General features: G+C 37.5%; 1 pseudogene; it reads right to left on the bottom strand.

Moving 5' to 3' along the window:
- Positions 1 to 2,577: 2,577 nt before the first annotated feature.
- On the bottom strand, positions 2,578 to 3,066 carry LOC145157525 (secreted RxLR effector protein 161 pseudogene; annotated as a pseudogene).
- Positions 3,067 to 8,103: the final 5,037 nt, after the last annotated feature.

The following is an 8,103-nucleotide window of genomic DNA, read 5'->3' as shown; positions in this document are numbered from 1 at the left end:
AAAGAACCACAAGACAATTAAGTCAGGGGTAATTATCAATGCCTACGCTGTGGTCTGAATATCGTGAGGTATGTAGCCCCCAGACGCACCCTATCCAACATCGAATTTTACCTAGGTTGTGGTCTGAATATCGTGAGGTATGTAACCCCCAGACGCACCCTATCCGGCAATGGAAACGCTGACTAATGCCTAGGCTGTGGTCTGAACCCCCAGACTCACCCTATCCGGCATCGGAAATGGAAACACCGACTAATGCCTAGGTTGTGGTCTGAACCCCCAGACTCACCCCTATCCGGCGTCGGAAATGAAAACATTGACTAATGCCTAGGCTGTGGTCTGAATATCATGAGGTATATAACCCCCCAGACTCACCCCTATCCGGCATCGAAAATGGAAACACTGACTAATGAAGCTCGTCCGATCACTTCATAAAAGAAACAAAGACTCCAAAGCTCTTCAAAATAAAAGTATAGGGAAAATACTAATAGAGTACTCCCGTACGCTCCCGTACCCCGACACGTAATAGTGTCAAAAAAAGAACTAACGGATGCACATATAGTTCAAAAACACCTAATGAACATATAGTTCGAGAACACCTCATGAACATATAGTTCAAACATACCTACTGATTACAAGTCTGCTAACGTTCCACTGGACTATCTAAAATAGTCTATGGCCGTTGTCTATACTCTGCTAGATGACTAGATCATCTTAAACATCGATACCTCTCATCACCTTTATTTCATCACATAGCATCTAATTCATCTACCCATGGTTTTACCCAACATATTTGTAGATAAAAATACATATACAGTTTAAAACATGTATAAAACATCTATTCAACAGTCACCTTAATTAAACAATTAATATAATTACACATAGCACGTATTTTAAAGAAAATACTTCATATATATGTGTAAGGTGAAAGTGACTATACACTCACTTGATAGCACGATGATCGGACAGCACCTCGTCTCTTAAAATAATCTTTTCCGATAAAACCGGGACGTTTTCTCCAAAACCGGGCTTTACGCGGGCAGAGTCTCGGCTTGGAAACTTTTCTTCTCGGGATCTTTGGGGCTTCGGGATTTGCTTCGGGGATCGAGATTAATACCGGGCCTTCGGGATATTTCTTGCACGCAAAATGATGCAAAAATGAGAGAGAAAGGAAGATTTGAGCAAATCAATTCGGCAGCCCTCAACATCTATTTATAGGGTGCTGAAACTGGGATTACGTTGGGCGTAATTTCTCGGTACGCTGGGCGTACTAAGCGCTATGCTGGGCGTACGCTTCGGATAAGCTTTGGTATGCGTGCCACGATCTTCAAAAATTCATAACTTTCGCATACGAGCTCCGTTTTCGAGGTTCTTTATATCCACGCGTAGGTGAGACTATGCTCTACAACTTTTATTTAGACTTCGTTGGCTAATTTTGAATTTATTTTTATTATATTATTTTTAGTAGGCCGGTACAGGAAAACTTCGTTATAAAATCATAACTTCTTCATCTGACGTCCGTTTTCGTCTGTCTTTTTACCGTTGGACTACTAACGATGAGATCTTCAATTCTCGTTTAGATTGTTTCGGCTAAATATCGCTCGATCTCATATTCGAACTTCGGGCTGTACACTGCTAAGCCGAAATTTCGAAAAATCATAACTTCCTCATACGAAGTCAGATTTAGACGTTCTTTTTATGCACACTCTCGGTTTAACGTATTCTATGACTTTCGTTTGGATCACTAAGGCCAAATATTGCTCTAACGTAAATTCACTATTCACGTCGCACTGTGTCGTGCCGGTTCTGTCGCGAAACTTCGACAGGTCATAACTTCTCTGTTATAACTCGGATTTCGGCATTCTTTATATTTTCGGAAACCTTGTGACATATAATTCAACTTGGTTAAGATTATTCAATCTAAACAAACTTCCATCAAAAGGTCATTTTTAATGCTTATCATCTCTAAATTGACTAGCCCGGATTTACAGGCGTTACATGAAACTTTCCTGATACATATTTATTTTACTAGCGGATCAGTAGACTCGATGTCCTTGAACTGTTCTGCCATTCGTGTAAATAATTAATACATGTCTCACATGATTCTACCTAACCTATTTAGGTTGTCATTGATGTGTCCGTTATGGTCGTGGACACTTGCATGGTTCTGTAAGAGCTCTTAGGAGTTTGCCCATTCAAATACCTTTGAAGCGACCCCACTTATCTCTCACATAGGTGATTATATCATAATAATTAAAAGCTAAATCTTCATGATTTCCTACTTATCATCAACTACTAAAAGCTTAACCTGCATCACTATTATTTATATGAATGGGTTGGGTAGACCCCTACAGTGATCCATACATGTTATAGGCAAGTAGGTTGTCCCATTGAACCTAGATATTGGGATCTCTAGTCAACTAGTTTAGGTTTTCCTTCGCAATAACTTATTCGTTCATGGGTTTTAATCCCATTCCTTTTGACGATTTTGCAACTAAATCCCTTTTAACCCTTTGTTTAGGGGATCCGCAATGTTATCCTTGGACCTTATGTAGTCAAGTGAGATAACTCCAGTTGAAATTAGTTGTCGAATGGTGTTGTGTCTTCGACGTATGTGTCAAGACTTACCATTATACATAGCACTGTGTGCCTGTCTAATTGCAAAGTGACTATCACAATGGATTGAGATTGCAGAAACTGGTTTGGCCATCCTGGTATATCCTCCATAAATTGTCGTAGCCATTCAACTTTTTCTCCACTTTTATCAACTGCTATAAATTCATATTCCATGGTGGATCTAGCTATAACTATTTGTTTTGACGATTTCCATGATATAGCTCCACCTCCAAGTGTGAACAAAAACCCGATGGTTGACTTGGAGTCTTTAATGTCAGATATCCAATTTGCATCACTATACCCTTCTATCTCCTCATGATATCTTGTATAGTGCAGCCCATAATTGCGAGTGTACCTTAAGTATTGTAATACTCTTTTAATACTCTTCCAGTGTTCATCATTCAGATTACTGATATATCTACTTAGTCTGCTTATTGCTGTCAGAACTAGCATTTTTGGGCTAGGAAATTTTGTCTATATATGATCAACTCTTGATGTATCATGTAACTGTAAGATTGATGCAATACATGTTATTCATTACAAAAACAAATGTTCAAATCAAAACTCACTCGTGAAGCCCAAAACCTAATTCAATACATTTCATACACTCTACTTTGGGGTTGTAGCCCAAATTTCCCAGTTCAAACCTTATTGGGCCAGGAATCATTTATTGGGCCTAATGGGCCAATAAACCCAAAACTTGATTATTTTGGGCTAAGAATCCTCATTTGGCCCTAGTTGGACCCACATTCATTACACTATAGAATTTTGGGCCATAAGACTCTTCATGGGCCTTATTGGGCCTAAAACAACCTTCTTAAATTATATGGGCCGAAAAACCCATATCTTTGCCTTATTTGGGCCGCAAACTCAAATATGAGTCCAATGGGCCGAAAACTTCCATATTGGGCCTTATAATTTCGGTTGATGTTCAATACTAGCCCAACATCCAAATTTCTTTCATCTTCTCTCCAATTCTCGGCCCACATACAAAAAAAAACTCAAATATGGGGTAATTAGAGTGACACTTCATTATAAACCACCAAATAACTATTTCATAATCTTACATGTCTCCATGCATCAACTAAAGACCACCATGCAAAAACCACACCACCTTCTCTCTGTTCTCTTCTTATTCTCGGCCTCCCCTCTCCATTTCACACATGAATTCATTTCTAAACTTCTTTCTAAATCTTCAAGGATTCCTCCATTTTCCTTCAAGAAAAATCGTGAGGTGGTGTAAATTTTCAACAAGTTTTCACCAAAGCTCATTCAATCTTGGTAAGTTACTTCCTATTCAATATGTTTAACTTCATTTTTATGATGAATCGTTCACTCGTATGCACTCCATTTCGTGATTGTTGCTCCTTAGAACTCCTTAAGTTCGAAAACTCCTCTCAAGAAGTAAGTTAGGCCGAAATCTCATTCAATCTTCTCACCAAAACCGATCCATCAACCAAAGTGAGTTCATACCCCCTTCTTTTCGGTTTTTACTATGTTTTGGGGGATGATACAAGTTTCTTTGTGTTAGATTTATGTATTTATGCATGTATATGTGTGTTTTCATGTTATATGTAGTGATTATATTATGAAAACATGCTAGATCTCTACTAAACTCAAAATATCTACCATACTTGGTGATGTTTGTAAACTAAACCATCTTATGTGACTCACTATGAAGTGGAAAGAACTAAACATGCTAAAAATGTATGAAAACTAAAGAAAATCGCATAAAGGGGCCATATTTGACAAAATAAACAAAAGTGAGGTCCTTATGACTAACCCAAGGTTTTGAGAGGACCTAAAGAGTCATTTTTAAGTAAAAATGGATCTTTATGATATTCATGGTTTTAAAAGGGGCCAAAAGTGTAAATTTTCACAAATGGGCTTCTAATTGGGCCTTCACAGTTATATATGGTCTAAATATGTCCATTTTCACATGAATGGGTTTACTTAGCTACTCACAGTTTTCAAAGGCCTAAAAAGGTAATTATTGACTTTTTATGGATTAAATTGTCATTTTAATACAAACATGGGCCAAAAATGTAAATTTTCGGTTAAAATGGCTGAAAATGCCATTTCTATTAAATATGGGCCAAAAACATTATTTCTATCAAAAGTGGGTTGAAAATGTCCTTTTATACAAAATGAGCCCTTAAAAGTAGATTTTCGGTCTTGTAGGGCCTAAAGTGTCATTTTTACCAAAAATGTGCCTTAATTGTAAAATTTTCGGCTTATGGGCGAAGAATGTCATTTTTGCAACAAATGGGCCTTTTATGTCATTTTGGTAAATATTTGACCTAAAACAAGCAATATAATAACAAACGGGCTAATTACGTCATTCTCATTTTATTGGGCCTTGTCTACCCTTTTTCATGTTATTGGGTCTTTGTGGTCCATTTACATGTTTAATGAGCCTGATACATTCGTCACATGTTTACTGGGCCTTAGTGACCCATTTACATGCTTATTGGGCCTGATACTTTCATTACATGTTATTGGGCCTTAGTGACCCATTTACATGCTTGATAGGTCTTGTATACTCATTTCATGTTCATTGGGCCTTATAACCTAAATACATACACATAAACATTATTTTGAAATGGTAAACAGTGTGATAAACTATTAGCGTAAATTTAGTTAAGGTTCTTGTGAGACGTTCTTTCATTCGTACCTACCTAGTGTACAACATTTAGTCTTGTAGTTATAACCAGAGTCTCGTGGAGGGAGAGCGATAGTTTGTGTATAGATCTATATGTGGTTGACAGCCCCGCACCTGAGTTGTTCGCTACAGCTAGACTAGACCAGTCTAGCGTGACAAACGTCATACCTTAAACAAGCGACGCTTGAAAAACGTCACGACAGGCAGATCAGTCATATCAAGTATGATTATAAGGACTCACATAGAAATTAACTCCACTGTAAAATTTACGGAATACATATACGTTTCTACAGTTACAACTCTATACAAACACCACTTTACGGTGTTTGGGTTTAAGACCACAACACTTTTACAAGCAGAAAATATCGAATTTTCTGGGAAAACTTTCATTATACATTACCTTCTACTTACAACAGAAAATATAGGGTTTTCTTGAATACTCTCTTTATACATTTTCAAAACAGAAACACACATGCTTTAATACAAGATTTGATACAAAGCGTTCAAACCATTTGTTTCTTTTACGGAAAATATCGGATTTTCTGGTGTTTAAAAAGTGATACAAACCTTTCATACAGTTATGCTTATAAACTCACCAACATCTTATATGTTGACCATTTTAAAAATAACTTGTATTCTAAAGAAATCATTAAGCAGGTCCGCCTTCAAGAACTCATGGATTTTGATGTATTTTTGCTATCATCGTACACTTATATTTTGGGAATGTAATTTGTAATCCAACACACTGATGTAAACAATGACGGTTGTATTATTGTATGTGTGATGATGATGTTTTCGTGATTCAATTATATACACTATGATGGTATTACAAGATGAAGTCACCCAAACCCCCGGGTGTTTCCGTCGTTCTGGTTCGGGGGTGTGACAGATTGGTATCAGAGTAATGTTTATAGTGAATTGGCATATCTAATCATACAAGATATGTAACTATAAATACACTGGGACTAAACTACTGAACAAAAATAAAATACATACCTATGTGTGCATCATTACAATAACAATAAAAGTCTTTGGAAGAACTGAACATCGTGGTTAACCCCGGACAGTTATGTAGTCGTATTGGGGATAAATATAGTCTGATCAACTATATTTATTCAAAATACGACCAACATGTGTTTGGGAGTGATCATGGTGTGCAATGAATCTAGAAACTTACCAACCTCGTATCCAAAAAGTTTTAAGAAACTCAAACATAAACAATTAAAATACTATAGGAGTATTTTAAAATGCTATCTACATACACCCCCTTACACACCTCTCAGACCTCCACTTCTCCCATAGACATCATGGCTGAATACTAGTAAGGCGACCTTTACTATCAGGCCTTGGTGGTCCACGGGTGGATAGAAGAGGAACCTAAAATGGTTCAAGATTCAGGTCTAGGGATATGACCTGAGGAGTATCTAGAGACAGATTACGAGGAAAAGGGATCCGATGAGGAGACCGAAGATGTAGAGGGCATTGGGGAAGTCCCTAGTGAATCCCACCCTTTAGAGATGATACCAGATTCGCACATAGCACAGGAGGACCCCACAGACCGGGCACGCTCCTTGGAGGAGGAAGTTGCCATTCTCAGGCAACAACTTTTTGCAGCAGAAGCAAGAGCAGTTCGGGCGGAGCAAGAGAAAGAAGAAATCACTCTTGATATGAGTGAATTGGCTGACCTTTTGGTGTGTCATTTCGACATCTGATCATCAGCACCACCAGATGCTTCCCGCCGTGACTAGGATCTGCTCCACCCATCACCACTATTGTTATGGTTCTCTTTATGTACTATTGTATGTAGGACCGACTTTATGATTAAGTGATTGCACTACTCATAAAGTAGTTATGATGTCGGATCATCTATGTCTCTATGTATTGTACGCCTTCCAAGGCGAATATTCATGCATTGTACTACAAAGTTTATCTTTAATGAAACAGTTTTATGTTTTATTTGTGACGTTGTTATTGATGGGTTTTATACAAACAATCCTATGTGTGCATGCAACCCTAATTGGATCTATATTTTCACTATTAGACATACAACCTTATGAACGAAAAAGGAAAACTAGTATGCATCTATTATTTTCGAAATTCACAAAGAAGAATAGAATACATACCTTTTGTTGTTATAAAGTAATAACAACTAGTTCCTTGATTTCCTTAGCTCTTGAAAGCAAGTACCACAAGTGTAGTACCTCTAATGGCTCACAAACACACTTGAGTGAAAGGATGAATATGAGAGAGAGGATGGAAGGTAACAATCTCCAAAAATCGACTCTACTAGGGTTTCTCCAAGGGGTGCCGATTTCTAGTGCCTTAGGGTGCTATTTATACTTGAAGTCAACTAGGGTTTTAGGGTGGAAACCCTAATCCCTTAGCTTAGGGCCTAAGCAAGTATATGGACTCCTTACATTAAGCCCTTGGACGAAAACTGCTAGATCCTTCTAGGATTTTGGGCCAAGCCCTAATAAAGGTGATCCAATGGCCCAAAGCCTCAACTTTCAAATAATTACAAAACATCCCCTGCACATTTAATCAGTTCCTTTAATCCCAAAATTAATTCCTAATAAATTTCTGATTAAATTCTAATGAATAATATGATTCCAAATTAATATATTATTCATATAATATATTAAAAAATCATATTTATACCCCAATTTATTATTCTTAACAATAAATCAGCCTCTCTCCTCAACAGTCATCCTGTCTAGTCACTAGTGTGAAGGCAACCCAAAAGGACCATGCTACAACCGGGACAAGTACTTACCAAATATAGTTATGGACTTAAACACTAATCCAACAGTCTCCCACTTGGATAAGTC

Source organism: Lactuca virosa, chromosome 2 (assembly GCF_052849685.1).
Source record: "Lactuca virosa cultivar CGN04683 chromosome 2, Lactuca_virosa_CGN04683_v6, whole genome shotgun sequence".
Lineage (NCBI taxonomy): Eukaryota > Viridiplantae > Streptophyta > Magnoliopsida > Asterales > Asteraceae > Lactuca > Lactuca virosa.
The sequence above is the reverse complement of the archived record's forward strand: the minus strand, read 5'-3'. Positions and strand labels throughout refer to the sequence as shown.